Here is a 23,353-nt window from a genome sequence, read left to right on the forward strand (position 1 = left end):
TGTAGGGATATAGCAAGGATTAGCAGGAATGTATATAAGGGCTCTAGTGCAGAGTCTGGCCAAGAGCAGGCACTAGCTACATTTTTATATTATTATTCATTTCCTTAAATCTGCCAGCAGGGCTTTGGTATAATCCTCTGTAGTCATGGTAGTGGCTCAGTTATCCAAACTGAGTTACAGATGTGGCAGAGAACACCTTCCCTTTATTTCCATGATCTTCTGGGTCAGACTACTCTTCTTGGGTCATGGGCAGAATTTCAAAAGTGACCATTTTCATTTCTCCAATTTGTGCCTCCCCCCTTTAAATGATTGCAAATGTCCAATTTGATTTCTTACAAGCTCAACACACAGCCATCTTAGAATTTCCCGAGCAGGGCTGTTGTTTGAGCCATAGTGAATATCCTCCCCATACTGCAGTTCTACTTGTGAAATTTAAATGTATAAACTGCGATACAATTTATAAAAGAAAATTTCTTTTAATGATGCAGTAAGCTGGTCAGATGTCTCAGCACCCAATGAAGCAGAGGTTGCTGAGATCTCATTCCTATTCATGTTTGGACAATATAGGCTGGTACTTAGGATCTTTTTGTTCATAGTCTTCTATTTACTTTTTGGCCAAAGAGGCAGAAAAGTTCTTGGGTATGATTCAAATCCAGTATATAATTATTAGTACATTGCTTGTATACCCCTGAGATGTCATTTCACGTACAAGATGGCCTTAGTTTTACAGGAAAAGGCACATCCAGTTGCCTGTAAACCATACTTCATAGTGAACTCATTCTGTGTGCTTCTACTTTGGTTTTTCTCTCAATTTCATCCTACTGGTGACGATGAGTACAAAGAGGCCAGTTACTTCAAGGTCAAGGTACTAAGGGCTCCCCACCTCTGTACTCAGTTCTGCTGTGGGGGACACCAAAGAGTATATGCCAAGTGTGCAAATGACATCCATGAAAGTAATTAGATGAGAAATCTCTTAAGACATAGAGTGACCAAGTGCCATGGAGATTCTGAGGGAGGGATTGCTAAATCCTTAGCAGATTACTCTCTAAGAAACTTAAAGAGTAACTCTTTCCTTACTATTATAAGATATGTATGTGTTGGGTAGCAGTGAAACAGGTAAGAAGCAAGTAGGTCTTAAAATAAAACCATACTCTGACTCTGATATTGCAAAAACAACTTTGAGCTAGCCCTACTTTAAATCACTTTTGCATATAAGCACAGAAAAGAGAACAGTGAACAAGGGTTCCCTCCAGACCCTGCATACTCTGTTCCAGGAGGCAAAATGGGATTTTTAATGCAAGAGGTTACAGTTTATTCACTGAACCAGAAATACACTAATTTAAGCATCACGTAGTACACATTGTTCTGAAAACTAGTACATCCTTACAGAGGGTAAATGGATGTTTTTCTGGACATCATCCATGTCAGTGAATCCATAAATCCACCATTCTGTGTTTAGCCCATAATACTGTCAATGCCAAGATAAAGCAAACCTGCTTTTATGACATATAGATACGATCTTGACTTTTTTTTTTCTTTTTAAATCTCTTTTCATTTTTCTTTTAAAGAAAAACTTACTTCTTCTTTCTTAGATTATTTGTTGCAGAAACATGGGCAGGCATACAAATCAAACTAGGAACCACATCTCCATTTTATCCAAGTTTTATTGTGGGCCTGTACTAGCCTTCATGATTTTCTTCAGGGATTTGAGTTTTTCTGGCTTGGCTGGAATTTTGTGATTGAAATTTTTTCCATTGGACTTTGGCCCTTCAAGTAAATACTGTATAGGCTTTTCATTTTAAATCAGGCTGAGATTGAAGGGAGGCAAAGCAGATGTGCAGGTCCTGTTTGGGCCAGGGGCTTCACCCCAAAAAGAAATCTCAGTTGCTGCTGTTCTTGATCTGCTGGACAGATCTAGATAAAAAGTGATTTTGTGAGTACTCCTTTCAGGGCTTTTCCATGTTGCCCAAATTTTTCACCATTAAGCAGACACATTGAAGAATAAAATTTCCCACCAAAAGAACCAGCATTTAAATTGTTTTCTTCCAGCATGAACATGGAACGGACCCACTCCAGCTGCTTTGCTGTCTCTTTTCCTTAATGATGCTGTGGGCTCATTCCCTCCTTTTCTTTTACACCCCATTCTCTTTGAAACTCCAGTTGTTACTCCTCACTGACTTGCTCTTGGTGTCACTCTCCACTGTGGCTTTTGCACATTTCCTGTATTTTTCAGCCCCACCAAATAACTTCTTTCTCCTTTTTATCTGCAACCTTTACCTCCCCGTGGACTTAGCCTTTTCTTCTGCCCATCTTCTTGTTGCCTCAGTTATTAATAGAAACAAAGATAAAAAATAATAAACAAACCCTTTCCTAGACATGCTATAGTAATTTGTAACTTCTTTAATGTCCAGACTTCTTTTGAGAATAGGCTACACCTCTAAATTGTTACTTGTCCCACTAAAGCCTGTTTCCTTTCCACCCACTCTGGAAAAACTGCTTTACCCAAGTTTTCAGGTGCCTTCTGTGATCCAAGATAGCCCCAATTGACTGATTCACATGCTAATTAACCCTTTAGTAAACCTTTTTTCTCCTTCCCTTTAAGATCCTACTGTCCATTGGGGATTTTCCTGGCTCCTCTTCTATATGCCCCTCAAAGGCCTGCATTTCTCAAGCTTCTATGCTTAGTGTCATTTATAAGAAAATTTTCTCTGGCTGTTTTTTGATATTACTTCTATGCAAATGAATCCTAAACCTGGACTTATGCCCTAGTTTCTCCCCTTATTGCTGAAGTCTATCAAGAAGAAATCTGCAGGTGGAGCCACATCTAGATCCCTTAAACTCAACAGTGGCTACATTCAATTTATCTTCCTGTGGAAACTTGCTTCTTTCCTGCACTCTTCTTGGTTAAGTAACCCATCTTAAAGTGACCAAAGCGGAACCCTTCAACTTGTTCTTCAGTTTAAATCTCCTCATTTAATTCATCTAAAATCCTATCAATTTCACTACCAGGTGTTTCTTAAATTATACCACTTTGATGTTTTTGTAGGAAAAGACCAGAAATTATTACTGCAATGAGGATTTGGATTATTTTATTGGTCTTCTAGAGTCTACTCTCTTGCTTCTCCAACATACCATTTTCATTAATTCCAAAGTTACTCTTCTAAAAATGTAGTCCAAACTATCCCACTACCTACTGCTTGCTGTCAACAGCTCCTCATTGTCCAAAGGATTCAACTTTCGCTTCCAAGTATGATATTCAAGGTCTTCCATTTTGTTATATATCCTCACCCACCGTGTACCTTCCATTTACCTTTATGAACAGCCAAGGACACAGCAGAATAAACAAGTGCTGCTTTCAGGTCCCTTGACCTTTGCTTACACTATTGTTCATATCCAAATGACTTTATGATCTTCTTGCTCTGCCTGTTGCAGAGACAACTCTTTCCTTTCATTTTCTTTATCTTTCCTTCCTTTGTTCCTTCCTTCCTTCGTTCCTTCGTTCTTTCCTTTCTTCATTCCTTCCTTCCTTCCTTCCTTTTTTTGCAGTATTAAGGAATAAAACCCGGGGCCTCACAGATGCTAAGCAAGTGCTCTACCACTGGGCTGCACCCCAAGCCCCTACACCTTTCTTGAGACATATCTTAATATCTCAAATGAAATTATGTCCTGTGAACTCTATAGTATGTTATAATAGACATAGCAGGATAGAAGGGAAAGAGCTGATTTTTGCATCAGACAGCTTACATTCAAATTCCTTTCTAACCACTTGCAAGTGTTGCAGCTCACTATTTCTGCCAAGTGGCCTGGCTGTTGCCACCCCTGTGCATATAATCCAGAATCCCACCACTTCTCCCAGCCTCCACTATCACCACCTGTGTCCAAGTTGCCTTCTTTTTTTCACCTGGCTATTTGCAGGAACTCCCTTGCTGATTCAGTCTGTTCTCAGCACTGCATCTGGGGTGATCCTGTTAAGTGATGTCAGGTCTCATGCCTCCTTTGCTCACAACTCTCTAGGGATCTTCTGACTCATTCATAGGTTTTCAAAGATAAAGAAGTAAAAGCTCCCAATACCTGACTTCTCAAACTCTTATTTTTCTCTCCTCTTCTCAAAGGCTGTGCCTACTTCTTGGAATGCTCTATCCCAGATATCTACACCCCTCAGAAAAATGGTTCAAGACCTAACCCTTCGTGTAACTTCATTGGTGATAAATGCAATAGGTCATTGTCTTTTTTATAAAAATATTTATTCCACAAGCATGCAGAGAAGTGCCTCACATCTATTTACCTTATTGAAGTAGGTATTATGTTAGAATGATTTCATTATGTGATTTTTATTCTCATAGTAACCCTGCACACACATTTTATAGGAAAAGAAAGCAATGCTCAGAGGTTAAGTAATTTACCTCTAATAATGCAGAACTAACATTTGAAACTGAGTTTATCTTTGAAGCCCACACACTGCTCTTTTTTATATTACATTATTATTGTTATTTGTACCTATTACACAGCAGGAACTATGCAAGTTTCCAATTGAACTCCAGGTACAATTGGAAAATGCTTTGTGATCAGTGAGCTGTCTAGTAGGAGAGCTATTCTCACATTATTCTGAGCTTCAGGCTAGTGTGTGTAATGGAAGACAAGTCCACTGGGGACAGAATGCCCAGAACCAACCAGCAGTCCTTCTCATGGAAAGTGGTGTTAAAAAGATGTGCCTCTCATCACCAGGGAAGGCTTAGCCAGAGACAAGTGGGGAGGGTGTTCTATGCAAAAAGAAGCAAGGCTGTCCAAGTCGCTATGGAGAATGGTCAGCCACTCTGCTGTTCATTTAAATTTCTGGTTTAGAATATAGGCAGTCCAAATCTATGCCTCAAATGTCAGCATCTTCACTAGTTACCAGGCACCTATCACTTACTGTCTCAGTAATTGATGCTACCAGATCTTCCATTTCACCCCCCTGAAATTTGCATGTTTATGTGAAATCCTCCAATGGTCAAATGTTGGCAATTAATCCCTTTATCCACTTGTAAAAACAACAAAGGTCAAGTGTGGTCCGTTTGGTTGCTTTGTGAGCCTTGTAGTGGAGGAGGGAATGAATTATTAAATAAGTAAGCTAATACAGCTAATACCAAAGACTCAGACTGGGAGTGACCTAGCCCCAAAAACCATAGAACCCAGCACTAACCCTGGGAGTGAATACTGAATATGGCATTGTCTATCCCATGGTTTCTTGTTCCCTGACCCCTCCCCTGCCACACAAGTTACTCTCTTTAGTCCCTTCTCTCTCAGAGCCTGTTCCTAGCCACCCCAACCCAAACCTGTAAGCTCCCAGAGAGTCCCACTCCATATTTTAGTAGATAAGGGCCACCAGGGGCTCCTGTTCCATTAAAGGGGGATAAGATGTGAGAACTACATTTCAATCATGTCATATTTTCCAGAGGAACATGCAATGGGCCAGAGACTGTGTGTACCACAATTAGCAAAAGGGTCATGGAAAAGGATTCCAGTTCAGTTCTGGAGGAGCATGGAAGACAGTGATTCTGTAGTATTCTCTCATAGACTTTTCTAATCTCAGGAAGACTCACTCCCCTTTCTCACTGATGGTGTTTGTTAAACATGACAGCTTTCCAGAAATATCCTTTATTCAATTAAAAAGTTTCTTTTGGCCACCAGTTTATTCCCATTTCTCAGCAGGGTGTGATCTTTTTAAAACATGAATCTGACCAGGTATTCTATTTAAAATTCTTTGATGGCTCCTTTTGTCCTTTAGGATAAGGTTCACTGTGGCCCCAAAGTGCCTTATGATCTCATCCCCTTTCTCATCTCTAGCCTCCCCATGACCACAATGCAAGCTCTACTAGCCATATTTTGTATTAGTAAAAAATCAAAGACTTCTTAAATTATGGGAAATAAATATAGGATGGTGGAGGTAGTAGGATGTAGTAAGAATGGGTTAAAATTTTAAATTCTATGACTTATTTAATCAAATCAGTGACTCCATCCTAAATATGGGTCATAATTACATGTACATATATAAATATGGATGTGAATTTAAAAATAATTATAATACATGTACCAAATAGACAGTCCAACTCTTTAAAATGGCAACTACTTTCTTTATAATAGGCTGCTGAGGATCTCATGTCCATGATGGCATGTGGCTAAAAGCTAGAAGTCTGGAGTCACACAGTTGGAATTTAAATCCTAGATCTGCTGGTTGATAGTTGTATGATCTTTACTGAGTTTCTAAACTTCTCTCAGTGTTTTCATCTTTGAAATAGAGATAATCATAACAACTATCATTTTGGAGAACTGAACATGGACCAGCACTCTTCTAAGCATTTTATACATATAATAGCAATTGCTTCTCATTAACCTCTCTAATTTATTGATAAGAATCACAAAAGCACAGAGATGCTAAGTAACTTGCCTAAGGCAGATAGCTAGCTAGGTATATAACTAATTCTAGACCAATCTGACTCCAATATTGATATGTTCTTAATTGTTTAATCACTAAGTTAAACTCTTTAATAGAACATATATCCTAGTATATCTACCTGGTAACTTGTTATGATGATTAAATAGAAAATTCACATAAATGATATCATCTCATTAAATTATATGACCTAGTTAAACCATGATAATTTGCACTTAGTGTTCAATAAATGTTGACAGGTGAATCAGCACCACCACCATCATCATCATTTGAGTTTTTTACTTGGCTGTCAAGGTGTATTTAAGATAAGTGGCTCTCCCAGTTGTCTTTCACTTTAACTATCATCATAAGATCTATTCACAAGTATGCAGTTGTTTCTAATTCAACAAATTCTTTCTGGCTCTTCTAACCACTGTGTTTTGCAGTAACAGGTACTTTGATATGTATAGTTTCTAAGCTGTGTCAGCAAAAAGTCATTGTGGTCCATATTTTTGATTTAATGTCTAGCAAGATTTATTTTTCCATCTTACAGATTCCTAAAATGTATTAGGGATGAATAAATTTTAAGAACCCATGAATTCCACCTTAAAAATTAATGTGAAATAGTGTCGGTAATAAGAGTGTGCATAAATATGATGATAGATAAAAGACACACTCACTATAAAGATTGACACATTTAAAATTTTATATGAATTCTGAATGCTTCTTTGACAACAGCAGTATGTCATTTGATACAGCAGCAACATGAGACTCTGCAGGGGGTGAGTGTGAGGATACTTTATGTTGTCTCCTGTGCATGTCTTTTTCATCTTACCTCCATGCTGAGTAGCAGCCTCCTGGTCAACCTGTCTTAAGGGCCTCCATTGCTTAAATCAACATCTCAGTTGTCATAAACTTGATTTTGTCTTATAATATGCCCTACTAAGACTTTTGCTTGTGAGATTTTTGGTTGACTGAGCCTCCCTATAATATGAAAAACATCTTTCACACTTGGCTATTTTCCTATTTCCAAATCCAGAACTCCATTCTGAAATCTGAGTTTCTTCCCTAGGAAAGCTTTTACTTTTCTTTATAGCAGGCTCTCTCTGTTCTAACATCACCACACCTGTGTCATATTATCCTGTAAATGCATATTGAGTGCAAATGTATTTTTGTCTTTGAGGGATATAAAGTAACATGTATTCAGAAATATGAATCCATTTCTGCACAGTATATGCAATCAATCATTTCATGAATGAATGAAACTTTGGTACTGTTCTGGTATTTTCAAACAGTTTCTTCATAATAATTCTAGATATTGATAAATTAGTATGCCATCAATCTATATGGATATGGCTTCCTTATGTGACAAGGATGTGTTTTATAAGTTTTCCCCCCAAAAGATTGTAAATGCAATTAGAAAAGAAGATAGGTACATGTAAGGTAAATAAATAGAATAGATAGATACTATGGACAAAACTCAGAAATGAATTCTGTGAGTGGCTAATATAGTTCCCAAAAGCTGTTGTTGGTACAAGGACTGGAGGTTTTTGCCTTCCATCTCTGTGAATGACTAGAGCATATGGTGAAACTTAATAATTTTAGTATATGGCACCTGTCACTCAGACATCACCTAAGACCTAATAGATTTTAAGGTTCTGCTAGAAACTAACTCAATGGCACTTTCCAAAAAACAAGCCATGGTCAACCATCTAAATCTGAAAAGCAAGATTTGGGTGGTGATAGGTCTGCCAAGTAATTTTGGCAACCTTTCTTTTCATTAGCTTTTCTCTGGGAGGAGAAAGGAACAAAGTGCAGTTTTGACTGGATCTTGATGATTATACATTTCCCAATGTCAAGGCCAGGTGTACAGCATACTTATTTCACTACTGGAAAACCTGAAGCTCTGTCTACATTTGGGGAAAAAAGAGAGAATCTTAATGCCATACTCCAACTTCAACCTGGCTTCCCATTTAAAAGCCATTATAGCTTTTTTTGTCTTATTCTTAACTAGCTTAACATTGCTACCACCTACTTTTGAAAACTTCCTTCTCCCCACTCCTGTTTCAGGACTACTGTTTACCATATTGTTCCAACACAGTCTTGTTGGGAAGTCCACACTGTGCAATTTTTTTTCTACACAATTTTTTCCATTCTTCTAGTCTACCAAAGACTAAACAGTTCTTATTTTTGAAGGACTTGAGCAAATATTTATTCGGCTAGCAAATATTTATTGTCAGTCTACTATGACAGAGCTAAAGAAAAAGAAAGTAATTATATCCCCTGCTCTTGCAGAACTGGCTGTCTAGGTTGTCTGTCATCTATATCTGGGTTTCTCTTGAATTCAGCTGGGCATAATTTTCACCTGATCTTCCTAGCCTATGAACATACAAGTATTCTGTGATCATAAAACTCATATTTAATTTAGAAGTGCTAATACCGACAATTCATAGCTGTTTATAAGAATTACATGGATTTTTTGAACCTATAACAGGGGCACAAATTTGACAACTTGCTTTTAACTTCTGAAAGCTCTGTCTGGTCATAGATAATATGTTGCTTGGCCAATCTTAGATTTTTTTTAAGGATTGCATCTCAGAATGGGATTATTAATCATGTTTTCAACAATATAAATAAACAAACCAGGTGCATTAATAGTCTGTTAACTGCTAAGATCTGCTAGAAAGGTTTGTGTATGTGTAGATATTACCTGCAAACATTAAGGGCTGTGAAAATTTTCAGGGCTCCAGGAAAATGTAGGCAGGCCATTGAGCTATTCTGGAGGGTCAGACTTTGAAGGAACAAGACTTCAGTGGAGATTGCATGGATCTGGACTAGCAGTCAGAGACAAGCAAACACAATTCAGCCAGAAGGTGCCCCACAAAGAAGGGGGACTTCAAGATTCTTCAAGAAGACTAGTGATACCTTATTGCAGGAAGTAAGGGGAGTGGGCCATCAGGTCTTTCAAGCCATATTCAGAATTTTGTCCTTTATCAAATTGGTCACTGTTCTCAGTCCTTATCATCTCATGGCATTATCCTCAAAGCTCCTAACATCCCTTTTGTTGATTGTTCTCAGCCCTGGCCTTAAAAGTTTCTTTGGCCTTACTGTTCAGGACTCCTTCACAGCTGCTGTTGACATAGCACGTAGCACTGCAAGTATTGATCACAGGGCCAGAGCTCTGCAGAGATGTTCATAGAATGGGAGAGGAAAAACCTCCCAGAAAAGGTCACATTGGACCATCAGCATTTCTGCAGGTAGACATGGACATTTATTGAAACCCCTACCCAGGTACTGATGTTATTCTGGGCAAAGCTGGCCATCAGTGGTATTAACATGGGGCAGAGATTGAATAAATTCAATCTCTTAGAAGGATACCACTGAGAGGTAATGTGGAGGATGGAGAGGACAGGAAGACTGAGAGTTCAGTTAGGAATGGGTCTCAATAGTTCAGATCAGATGTAATGAGGACCTAAACCCAGACTGAGTTGACAAAATGGAGTGGTACATGCAAGAAATTTCCAGGGAGAAGGATCTATAGGATTTGGGGACCAAGGAAAGTCAACTGTAACTTTAAAAAGTTCTGTTTTGGGTGAGTTTTTGAATAATAAAGTCTGTGTGGTCACAGAAAAAGGGTGTATTTAGGGATATGAATAGGGTAGTAAAGAAGGAAGACTCCTAAGTGTACTTGGGATAGGTATGTTTGGCGTTCATTATCAACAGGAAAACCAGGCTCTCCTTAATCTTCCAACCCCTATCTCTCCTCATCTTTCTCTCTTTAACATCTTATCACTGGCACTTTTCATTCCTTTGAAGAACTTTGGCTAGCTAAAGACTGCCAGACTTAGACTTCCAGTTTCTTCCTCTCTCTTAAGTTGCAGCAGTGTTCCAGATTCCTACTGCACATCAGCACCACAGTGTTCTGGAGGAGTCAAGTGCAAAAAATTTAATTGTAGCTCTCTGTTCTTCCCAAATTAATTTCCCCTTCAAAGTCCCTTACCTCTCTTTGGGTAGCCTCCTTTACTAAAACCAAGACATTATTTCCTGTGTTTCCTCTTTCACCCCATGGCTTGCTTCACATTGGCTCCCTTCTTCCCCATTACTGCTGCTGTTGTCTTAGTCTTTGCCTTCATTATGTCTCAGCTGTCCCCGGTACAACCATCTCTCCTACTTTCATTTGATCCTACACATGGATGCCAAAGTTCAGATCTAAACATATTTCTTCTAACTGAACAGCAGTGATCATCACAACAAACCAAACAACGCAAGGATACCTTCTTCAGGCTGAGTCCTGTCTCAGGCTGAGCCCTTCAGTGCACAGTCCTTCTTCAGGCTGAGATCTTCAGTGTACACATTTTGACTTTCACCCAGGACATCCAGGGGGCTCCTGTGCCTGTCATACAGAAGAGTTTTTAGGACAATAGGAGGGCTTCCCAGAGAGGAAGAGCCCCTGATTCCTAGAGGGACATGTATCATTTAGGGGCAACAAAGATGGCAGTTACCCAGAGCACTAGAACGGTTTGCCTGTTACCTTAGTTCTATAGATACTGAGTATCCACCCTCCCTCCGAGAGCAAAGGACTCAGGGTTGGTACAGGCAGGGCACTGGGGAGGAATTTGGACTGCGTGCTGAACCCAGAACCTTCCTGCACAAAATCAGGTACCAGTGATTGAAGACTGCCCTTTTGAGCCCCAGCTCCCACCCTCTGCATGTCAGAGGGTGCGACATTTTTCCCCTTTTAGTTCTTGTTCTTTCACTCTGTTTTACTAATAAATCTTTGCTGCCCCTAACACACACACACACACACACACACACACACACACACACACACACCCCTTTGATAAGTCTCCTTTACTGAATAAAATTTCCAATTTATTTTTGTGCAATACATGTTCTTTCATGCTTTGTAGTTAACTTTCCCCCTTCTCCTTTCACCATTCTATTTCCTGTGCCCAGTGTTCCATTCAAAATAAACTACCTACTCTTTTTTTCCTTACTTACTAAGTCGTTAAGCCACGAGGTGCCTGGAATGCTGCTCAGAGTACAACAGGTGCTTAATAAATGCATTTGTATTTTGAACTGAGGTAAAGACTATTGTGTCATACTGAATAGAGAACTTCAAATTTTTAAGGGGGGGTATACCAAAACAGCAATACAAATGTAAGATTCAGAATTTCTTTTTAAACTTAGTACCATTTTAAAATGTGTTTTGAAAGTTATTTTTAAGACATGTTTTCCTTATCAGGTGAAGAAAAGGTTTTACCTTGAAGTTTGAATTAAAATGTAGAAACCTCAGGCTCTGTGTCTTATGTTTGTAAGTGATTTTATAGGTTTGAACACATTTTTTTTTGTAAGGAAATAGGGGTAGGTGAAAGAATGTATTACTCTGGAGTTTATTGTTTGAGACTTTTCCCCAGTCACTCTGAATTTTCTTCCCTCTCTTTCCCTTCATCCCTCTCTTCCTTCTTCTCCCCATACCTTTACTTTTTTTTTTTTTAACTATGACACAGGAATCTATTCTCTTATAAATAAAGGAATGGTATATTTCATATTTTAGCCTGTCTATTTTTCCCTTAGTTTCAGGTAAATATATAACTAAAAAAGAAAACTAGAACAATGGCATTGACAAAGACCATCTGTTTTCAGATACTATTTGAGTTCATTATAAATAAAATAAAATGTTTATTTTACTAATTTTCATTGAGCAATATTTGTTTATAGTCTAGGAATATGAAGGAACTTCATTTCATGGCTACATAAAGAATGACCTAGAACATGGAGAGATTTGAGCAGTACTCTATACTTATCTGTTGACATCTCTAGAGTATCACAGGCAAGTATGTGGAAGAGGAGGAGTTTCTAACTTAGGGTTTAGGTGACCATTGTGGTGACATTTCCCTGGTGTGGGGCCTGATTTAGGGTCCAGAATGTGAAAGAAACTCCTCAAAGACCACTCCAAATGCCTGTGTTTTTGCTTTCTTCTCTAGGTGTATGGGATGGTTGGATATGGAGACTGTGACCATAATGACTGCTACTGGAACTTGTGGTCTATCTCCCTGAAGCTTCAGAAAACTACCTTTATATACATTCTATACATTAGATCATACTTTAAAAACTGAAGTTTAGTTGAATAAATGATAGAAGGTTAGTAATCCTTTATTCTATCTTCCAAGGATGGTAGGTTTTTCTCATGGACCTTATAAACATTAATATTTTCTTTTTTAAGAACTGGTCTAAAGAGAATGAAGAATTTCTCATGTGATCAAAACCTATATATCAGTATAGCAGGAGAGTTTTTCTAGAAACAAGTTCTTAATAAAAACGTATACTTGCTCGGAAAATAAATTAATAATACATGCCTGCTATTTAATATTTTAATTAAGTTTATATATAGATATATCATCAATGTGACACTAACACTTATTAGTAATGAATACATCATTAATGATCATTGATACTGTCAGGATCTTGCTTCATTCTTATTAATGCTTTATTGTGGAAAGGTAGAAAGTTCATTGGACTATGCATGTGTGTGTATGTATAATGTGTTTTTAACGTTAAGTTAAATGTTTATCCATTCTTGTTTTAGCTGTCTTTTCAACATACAGTGATGCTCTTTTATCTATTTAGAGTAAAGGATGGTATTGGAGGAAGAAACTGCACAGGTAGAAAGGAGACTTGGGGTCATGTGAGGGAAAGGGGACATGGGCTATGTGTAGGAGTGACCTGAGAATGACCTGAGGAGCATTTGAGGTCATTACCTGTGCAGTTACCTCTCATCACTTCTGCAGTATCATTACATAAAATTCAAAATTAAGTAGCAGCAAAGGTCAAACAGGAATACAGCAGGATGCTGTTTTCTTTCCGTACAGTAAGCCTTTCTTCCCTTCACTCAACTCTTCATTGCTCTCTTATTCTCTCCTTGTTCAGCTCTGCTTCATCTTTCCACTGCATGAAGGTATTGTTTGTGTTATCTGTGGAGTGGAAACAATAACTCTGATTTAACAACTAGAGCCCTTTTGATATAGAAATGAACATGAAAGTGGTTATATCCTTGGGCAATGGATCTAGCAGGAAAACACCCATGAAATAGTCTTCAAAAAAGGAAAAAAAGAACAGAAAAAAGGAAAACATAATGAACACAATAAAGTGTGTATCAATAAATTAACTCCAGGGGTTTTATTAAATAGCCCTTCAAATTAATCTTTAAAATCTCATTCCATTCTGATTAATTTGAGGACAAAATGCTACCTTGACAGAACTTTCTCTGGTAGATGATTTGTGTGCAAAATTCAGAAGTACATATTGCTCAGAACTGGGAGAATTTGGTGAGGGAGGTGGGGAATGAATATTCCAATTGCTATCTGTTTAGTTTTAATGACAAATTGTTTTATGAAAATCACATTGTCCTGAGTCATTCGTGCGATATCTATTTGGTTGTAGGTCTTGTTGGTTTACATTAATATTATTTTCATTTTTGAATAAATCAGGGTCTTCTCAGTGATTTAATAGTCTGTCTTATATTTGGAAGCATTGTTCCAAATATACCTCAAAGGCTCATAGGAATATTACTTTTCATGTGTGAGTTATTTATTTGTGTTGGTTTGCATGGATATAGCAGTGATTTGCATGGGGAAATGAGGATATTTGTTAAAACATCCATTGCTGGTGAGCATGGTAATGAATGTTTTCTTAGCTATTTTTTCTCCTTAGTAAAGATAGATTCCAAGAAGAAACTTGGTATATATTGTTGGAAATGACCTTAAATTTGAGTATGGTCATTTTCTGCCATTTTTCCACAAAGAATGTTCTGGCTGAAATTCTCATATTCCAAAAGAGCTCTTAATAGTAGAATCTTCTTGAACCTACAAAGACAAATATGTCTTTTCCTTAAAAATGTAAGAGCAAAGCAGGCCAAAAAAGGGATCTGAAAGAATGGAAAATGAACTCTTAAAATTAATCTAGACAGGAGATACATCAAATGTTTCCAATTTATCTTGGAATTTGACATATGGCCTATTTACAATAAAGGATAATTGGGGTCAAACCCAATGGCCATGTGGATTCTTTTGGCCACCCACTTTGTGTCCTGTAGACTTCAGTTCAGTCTTAGGGAGCAGGTACAGAGGATGGGCAACTGGCATCAAGTTCATGGGTTTTGATCATTTTCTGTGAGGAACATCTACTTTTTTAAAAAAAATAAGTGCTTCCCAAACACTGTGAGAACTATGACTAACATAATAAGCATAAATGCTTCAACATAATACTTGAATTTAAGTACACCTCACTAGGCAGAATCTTTTGATAGAATGCTTGTGTAAGTACTAGGGTTTGTGAAATATTGAACTGAAATATATAATGTTGACAATAATCTTTTTTACTTCCTTTATTTTAAAGATGCTATAGCTGAATGGATAGTTATTACGTTCAACTAATAGATTAGTTTTACTAATCTATTTTTAGTGAAAAATGACTTAGGACACCAAGTCCTTCATGTTCTACCTCCATAATATCATAATGGCAACAACAAAATCTAATTCTGCCTTTTTGTCACCATTAAATAGGCTATTCAGAGAGCTATTTATATAATATAATAGGAAACTTCATCTTCCTTGAAACTTCTTCAAGTCAGTCATACTCATACAGAAGTAGCATGTGATCAGAGATTTGCCTTTTGAATACACTTTGATGTAGTAATCACTAGTCTGTTACTCACTGGTAAACTATGCATTTATGTAGACCTTGTTTCTGGGCTTGGTTAGGATTCTATTATGTACTTAGAAATACCATGGTTCATTAAAACACTTATTATTTGTGTATTATACAAGTTCACTAAGTTCTCCTATTTTCCTTTTGGCGTGTTTTTATTTTAAAAATCATTTTCCCATCCTGCTGTAAGTGCCAAGAGGTGACATTGCTTCTCAGAGTTCCTTTAGAGCTTGCTCTGGTTTTCTGATTGACCTGTGTTGCATACTGATCTTACCTGCGAGCAGATGCCCCACCATTGGATATCTAGGTGGCACCTATGGCCCTAGCTCCACTTCCTTTCTATAGCTTCAGGAGCTTGGACTATTTGGCCCTGAAGAGGCTGGTTAAGGAAAGAGCATCCAGGAGAGAAAGTGAGTTTAACATTGGCAGGTCATGCAACCATGTTAATCCAAAGCAGCAAGCAGAAGTGAGAGTCTAGTAATGAATCTGGGAGTTCAAATCAGGACAGCAGGGATGCACACGGTGAAATTCCCCAATCACAGGCTTCTTATGGTTAAGCGAGGAGTTAGGGTTAGCTGTTCTCATGGGTGTGGCACTCACTGATTTTGGGACCCATTATCAGACACCAATAAGACCCTACACTAAACTATACTTAGAATAGAAAGAGCACTAAAGTAGTTACTGGAAGATCGAAGTTAGTGTTTTCCCCAAACTTATCAGTCATTGGGACAGACATAAAATAAGCATTTGGTTTTTATTTATGATAACTATATTCACCAAGGAAGGTCATTACAAGGAGCAATACATTAACAATGACATAAGCATATAGCTAAATGAAATTCTTTCTGGGATAATTAGTTACAGAAATAGTAGCCATACATTGGCTTAAGCTTTGCTGATCAAAAAATCTAATTCTCAAAACCCATCAGTGGTATCACTTTACATTTCCAGTGAACAATTTAATAGCAAGGAAAGATAGATAAAATTATCAAGACTTCATTGGCTTTACAAAAAGCATTAGAAAGCACTTACTGGTATGTTATGAAATGTCATAAATAATTAAAATACATCTACTTATTAAAATATCAGAATAGATAGTGATGTTATAGCCTAGTTGTTATTTCCTCATGGTTGTAAAATTCAATAAATTTCAGCAGTTAATTGTTATTAGTGCAAAATGGAAAAACACATGATTAATGGGTTGAAGAAAGAGAAAATGGGCATTGACTATATTTTCCTGAAGAAGAGGAAAGAAACCACTCAGAAATGAATCAAGATTTTGCCAACACTCCTTTTAGAGATAATTATTTAAATTCTTCTCATGAATAAAGTACAGTTGTATTCAACTTTGAAACATTGGTTGAATCTATGTCTCTACTATGAAAAAATATCACTATTAAATTTGAATGTAAGAACTCAAGTACCTTTTCACTTGTTTTCATAGTAACAACTGTAGTCAACACAGAATACACACTCCAACTTTGATAAACTGTGTACCAAGTAATTGATGAAATTGCAGATTATTTTCCCCACTGTGAATAATATTCACTATTTGATCATGAGCCAGTAAAACGTGCTAATTACCTTCATATCTGAAGTGATGTGCATATCCAGAGTTTGAGGTTGAAAAGCATGGATGATATCACCCAAGCCAGCTTTCAAATTCTACTGATGTAAAATTAGAGTCATGTTTTTCAAAATTTCATGTGCTTATAAATCATGTGGAGATCTTGTTAAGATGCAAATTATGATTTTGCTTTTCTAACAAACTTCCAAGAGATAGAAATGCTACTGCTGGAAGAACTGTTTAAAGAATGAGAGCCATGAAAACTGAAATAATTGTCCAAAGTCACACACAATAGTAGAATAATAGTATTTCTGCTTCTCTTTTAGGCACTACTCCTACTCCCACACTTTCAATTTATTTATTAATTTAATATCTGTAACACAATGGTTAAGGATATAAATTCATAAATAGCTTGGGTTCAAATTCCCCTTCACCACCTACCTTACCTTCTTGTGGTCTTGGACAAGAGAAAGAAGATTTCTTCCTTTGTACATGGAGAAAATAATAGAACTCATCTTGTTACATGGAATAAGAATAAAATGATATATGTAAAGTAATTCAATTAATGATAGTATATTATATGCATTTAATAAAACTTAGTTTTTATCATTATGATTATGAATATTGTCCCATTCTTTCTGCAACTTAGTATCTCAATTTAGTAACCCATCTAGGAGATTGTTTAGAAATGATAGATGTTTGTTTTCTTAATAGACATGATCACAGCATAGCTAACAATTTGAATGAATTTTTGGATTTTATGTAAATGGGACAGTATTTGGGATGTTAAGAATTTAACATCAAATGATAAGCACTTGTATTTCTACAAAGTCACCCTAACTTCCTCCTTACTGAAAACAGAGACTAACCTTTTTGAATGGTATAAATGCCCTTTTGAGTCTTTCTCTATAGGTGGTGTTTGTGTTTACAAGGAACTTGACTAGAGACAGGTGAGATGTCAATCAGTCTAAAATAACCCATCTATTGCTACTAACAATAAACATGAAGCACAATTTAGAATGAATAAACCAAAGCAAAGAAGGACCATGTAAAGTTGTCACTGAGAGTCTTGGAGAATCAGGTTTGCTTTTCTTTCTGTTTTTCCCTTTCTTTCTTTCTTTCTTTCTTTCTTTCTTTCTTTCTTTCTTTCTTTCTTTCTTTCTTTCTTTCTTTCTTTCTTTCTTTCTTTCTTTCTTTTCTTTCTTCTCTCTCTCTCTCCTTTCCTTCCTGCCCTCCCTCCCTCCTTCCTTCTTTCCTTCCTTCCTTCCTTTCCTTTCCTTTCCTTTTCTTTTCTTTCAAGATTGCTTGATTTTTAGAACTGAATTTGGATTCAGCTTTCCTTGGTTCCTCTGAATGGTGAGGGAATTACGGGTACTATATTGGTTTTCACTGCTTCCTGATATGAGTGTTATTCAGCAACTTAACAGCATCTATTTTGCTTCCCCCCAGCCATCTAATTTTTATCCATACCCTTAATTGATCCCACCTTGGCACCATATATATCAGTCCAGAGGAAGCAACATCAGCATCATGATGCTGCAAGATGACCCCCCACTCTAAGTGGTGTCACAGCAATAGGAACAAAAGTAAATGAGAAAATAATGTATTTTTACAAAAGTAGAATGCCAATTTACTAACAGACAATTTGAACTAGAGCTATCATACAGACAAAAAAAAGCATCAGTAAGAATTATGCTGACACACACATGCTGGTTTCATTCATGTAATTTATAAATTAGAGTCTATTAAAGTGAAAGTGTAGAGTGTATGCAAGGAAATTTTATTGAAAGAGTATTTGATGAGGAAAGGATCAGAACAAAGAAAATATTATAATTTGAATATTAATAGCATCAGGCTAATAAAGCCTGCTGTAGCCATCTCCAAATAGGGTGAGCCTCTTATAATTTTAGGATAGTTTGTTATCATATACCTTAAAGTTGATGGATTGTCATTTAATCACATTAGTCAAAGATTATCTGAATTTCATACATAGGGAACTATAGCAATCATATTTTTATTTTTATATCTGGTTTATCTGTCCAAGAATGTAGTTCCTAAACCATGGGGACATTAAAGACTAAAATTAATACCTTGAATCTATACTTGGAAGGAATAGGCAGCCAATATGATGAGCAAAGCTCTGAATCTGTACTCAAATTGCATTTGGTGATATATCTATAGAAAAAAAGAATTTCTACCTCACTTTATATCAGTGTATCATTTATATCACTTTATATCATTAACACTTTTGCTTGACTTTTTAGTGTGTGAATTTGTGGTTTTGCAATTTTAATTAGTTCAACAAATTCTTATTGATTCTATAACATAATCCAGAATTTAAAATTGACTAGATATTACACTAACATTTTATTATATACCTGAAAGACCACATGCAAACATATACTAGTAATTTGAATCTGTGAAAGTGATAAAGATTTGATTTAAATAGCCAGTATTTTATTTACAATATTACCAATGTCTTGTTTTCTTAGGCTTATACAATGTTCATAAGTGCTAAGAAGTCTGAAGTTGTGTTATTGAACATGGATGTGCCTTTTTTGGGAAGGTGCTAGGGAGTATTAGAGGTTTCAGTAACACACACACACATACTCACACACTGACAATTTTCCCAACTCTTTCAAAGATACAAAGAAAAGATTGCAAGGAGAGCAAGCATGATAGTAAAATGATTTTGAGTGATAGTGTTGCCTTTAAAACACGTCACTAAGTTATGTCAAGAAGAAGAAGTCAGTATATTAAGGAAGCAGTACAACCATGTCCAGGTTATCTCTTAGTAATCTATCCATTTGTTCATGCTTCCTTCACCAACATACAAACCAGATACTGAAGAAAGAAATGAAATTGCTCACAGTCAAAACAGGAAGATTGTCTATCCTTGTTATCTTTTTCTTATAGTATTATGTAGTTTCATTCTTTTCCCATTTAACTTGGGTTTTTTGTTCACCATAACTCTAAGTTTTTTTATTGTAATGATTTCCATTCTTTTATTGCATTTATCACATATCAAATTTTTCTGTACACATTTCCTGATAGGAAATTCTGTCCTTAGTTTCATTCTTTTATGTTTCTCAATGTTCCTTTTTGACATCATGGCAGCCCATTTCTTAGTTACCAACTCCCTCTTACAATTTCCTCTTCCAATGGGCTTGGTCTGTGTTATACTGGAAGGCATACCACACAGAGTCTGTAAAGTGACTGACCAGGCCTGGATCCAGGTAAGGATGGGGACAGTGACCATCAATGTCATGACCATCAGTCAGTATAACCCAAACAAAATGTCACCATAACCCAAACAAAAAACTGGAAAGAAAGAGAGAGAAAGAGAGAGAGAGGGAGAGAGAGAGAGAGAGAGAGAGAGAGAGAGAGAGAGAGAGAGTTTGCAGTTGTTTCACAGATAGTAAAAATATTCAGAGGCTTTTTGGGGAGTACTGGGGTTTCAACCCAGGGTCTTGTGGTTCCAAGAAAATTCTCTACCACTCAAGTGTTTTTTGCTTAATTTGTTTTCAGATAGGGTCTTGTGCTTTTGCTCAGAACCAGCCTCAGACAGTGAGCCTCCTACCCCTCTGTACCAAATAGTTAGAATTATAGGTACTTACCACCATGCCCAGTCCTAAGGAGAATTTTTCAATCAAGTTTTGGTGTGTAAGATGAGCCATAACCTCCTTTTCCCCAGTAAGCTTAATAAAAGACCTCCATTAGTCTTTGAGACTTTGTTACTGAATTTGTCTGAACAATGTGCTAAGACTGAACTTACAGGGACAGTCTGGGTATATCCAGGACATCATGATATAATCTGGGGAATGAGGTATAATTCACTTCCTGACTCTGCCCCAGACATGATAAATTAGAAGTTGCCATCAGAAGCTCGAGGAATGGCATTTGAATTTTTCTGAATGTGGGAATCTTTCTGGGTAAGTGCTGGGGACCTTCTGGATGACAATGTTTAGCAGGGTACCCAACCTGTTGGTGCACATCATCTATGTACCTTTTAAAAAATACAAATGACAAGCAAGGCCCTACACATATGTTTTCAGTTAACCCCATAAGTACTTCTGATATTCAAGGAAGCAGAGAACCCTGAGTTTGTATATCTTCCCTTGTACTGGCCTCAGGGACAAGGAATTCTCACTAGATTCTCTGTTTTAACAGTTGGGAAAACAGATCTGGAGAAGCCAGAATGTGTAGGAATGCTGAGTTGCTCTGCCATTGGAGTAAGCAGGAAAGGAATGCTCAAGGTGAGATATTGAAGAACCCCTTCAGTAGGCAAATGTTTGCTGGAAAAAAAGATTTAATTTTTAAAAGGTACAAGGGCATTTGGTGGTAGAACCACAGTCAAGGGACAGGAATAAGTGGTATGTAAGGAGTAGAGGCAACTACAACAAAATTAGAAATAAGGGCAAAATAGTTTCTGCTGGGTATTGAGGGGGGGAGAAGGGGGGGCAGAGTGGGAGGGGGTGGGGGCAGAGGGGAGAAATGAACCAAGCCTTGTATGCACATATGAATAATAAAAGAAAAAGAAAAAAAAAACTGCTGGTAGTGAGAATTTAAAAAAGCAGAGTGGAGAAAACAAAAGGTAGGTAGAACTAATGAGCTGAGTGGAAGAAAAGTTTATGTTATAATATTTTCTCTGGAAGGAATTGAGCATGCTAGAAGAGAAGGAATGGTTAAGAACAGCAAGAAAGAGTAATTGAAGTAAAGTTCTAGAAAAAATTCCATCGACACCTAGCTTGGGGAAGGTTAGATCAACACATCAATTCTTATTTCCTTGTTAAAGTGAGTTGAGAGAAACCCTTAGGGGCAGGAAAGAAATTGGTTCATGTTTTGACTGTTGGGTTCAACTGTCCATATATTGCTTTTCTGAGTAAATGTGTCAGCCAGCATCCCATCACTGACAATGAACCAATCTAAGCTAGAAAACCTGAGATAGACCTGAATGCGTGGTCCCAAAGAAGTCAGGGAAGCCTGAGAAAAGTAGTCATATGCTAGTAATTCCCACAGGTTTCTTAGAGATGGTGATGAGGGAGAGTTTAAGCCTTTGTAAACTTTCAAGTCTATTAACAAGTTATCAAGATACCATAATTCTCCACAAAGATGGCCATTGATTCTGAACAATGATTTTTCATCACACTTGAGTGCTGAGCAGCACTTACTTATGCTTTCAAAGAAGGTTACTTTTTGCCTTAGAAGTGATTGATTTTTCATTTTAGTAGAATTCCTTTCTCCTGCATTAACCTCCAGGAAACACTGGGGTGATGTATAATTCAGCACATATTGCAAGTAAATCATTAAAGCTCTTGCAAACTCACCTTATAGCTGTCAACTGGTTTATGCTCAATGAATGGCTCTTTGGCACTATATGTTTAAGCTGGTGACAATGAATACAAAAAATGGTGTTGAATGAATGGCTCTTTGGCACTATATGTTTAAGCTGGTGACAATGAATACAAAAAATGGTGTTGAACTTTTAACATTTGTCATGCACCAGTAATAGATTATTTCATCTGGTCACTATTCTTTGTACTTTTGTAGGTGCAGCAAACACAAACTTCCAAAGAAAATAATGTCACTACGAACAGATGATGTCTAATAACAGCTAGGACAATGTGGCTTCTTGCTCACAGTATCTATTACTCTTTTCCTTGTGTGTGGGGAGGTGGCAGCCATCATGCACACCTAAACAGTACATTTTGGTAGATTCTCTTCTTCATTCAGTTGCTACATTTCCTAAAACAGAATTGAAATCCATGGGGCCCATTAACAATAGGTAAGATGGACACCTAATTCACCTTACATGCCAGTTGGTAACTTTGTATCCTTTTGAGACAAGGGTCAGGAGGGGGAGTCTGGAGATTTCCTCCCCAGTGCTTGCAGTCCCTGGAGAGAATGAGGTAAGGCTTGTTGTCCTTGCTTCTGCTTAAACTCTAATCAGGCAAATGGCTTTACAATAAGTTCATCTGTGGTGATTTTAGATGTTCTCCTAAGTAAGAGGTGGCCAATTACACAAATTTTAAAGACTTAATTGCTAAATTCTGAATAATTTTTACAAGTTCACTTATTTATATCATTTTCCAACAACAACTTGAGTAGTCTCTGCTATATGCCAGGCCCCCAAAGAGGCATAGCTCGCACAGAAATAAGTGAGGTAGATCCTGACTATAAGAAAAATCACAGTCTATAAGGGGAAGCTGACTTGTAAATAGTTTCAGATAGATTGTGAGTACTTTGAAAATATTGTTATATAATCACAGTTGAATGGATGTCCCTACTTTCTATGCTGGTGTGTTCATTTAAGATTGGACTGCTAATCTCTGAGAACCAATCAGGAAGTCTCATGTGCACCTTGATAGCAAAGTGCCTTTACCTGCGAAATCTCTCTACCTCCCCCGCCTTATCCCAACCAGATGGCAACCCCACCTCCGGCCACTGGGACCCCTCCATCTTTCTTAAGAACAGTTACTTCACCTTACTTGCCCATTACTTTGGAACTTTCCTTGTTTAAAGTGAAGAGGATTTATTTTGTTAACGGCTCATTAGAGGGTGAGTCCCCATATTGAAAAAGAAGGCCCACAAATATCCAGGGTGAAGAAATTCTTCAAGAAGACTGGCTTTTCCTTCAGCAGCCAAAATAGATTTTTGAAGACACT

General features: G+C 37.2%; 1 long non-coding RNA gene across 1 annotated transcript in view; it reads left to right on the top strand.

Moving 5' to 3' along the window:
- LOC141421338 (uncharacterized) overlaps window positions 1-23,353 on the top strand; it is a 44,120-nt gene that overhangs the window by 20,120 nt on the left and 647 nt on the right. Inside the window, exon 2 of the long non-coding RNA XR_012445931.1 lies at window positions 20,859-20,944. This is a non-coding gene — a long non-coding RNA (uncharacterized lncRNA). The remainder of the gene's footprint in view (window positions 1-20,858; window positions 20,945-23,353) is intronic.

This window comes from Castor canadensis, chromosome 3, assembly GCF_047511655.1.
Source record: "Castor canadensis chromosome 3, mCasCan1.hap1v2, whole genome shotgun sequence".
Lineage (NCBI taxonomy): Eukaryota > Metazoa > Chordata > Mammalia > Rodentia > Castoridae > Castor > Castor canadensis.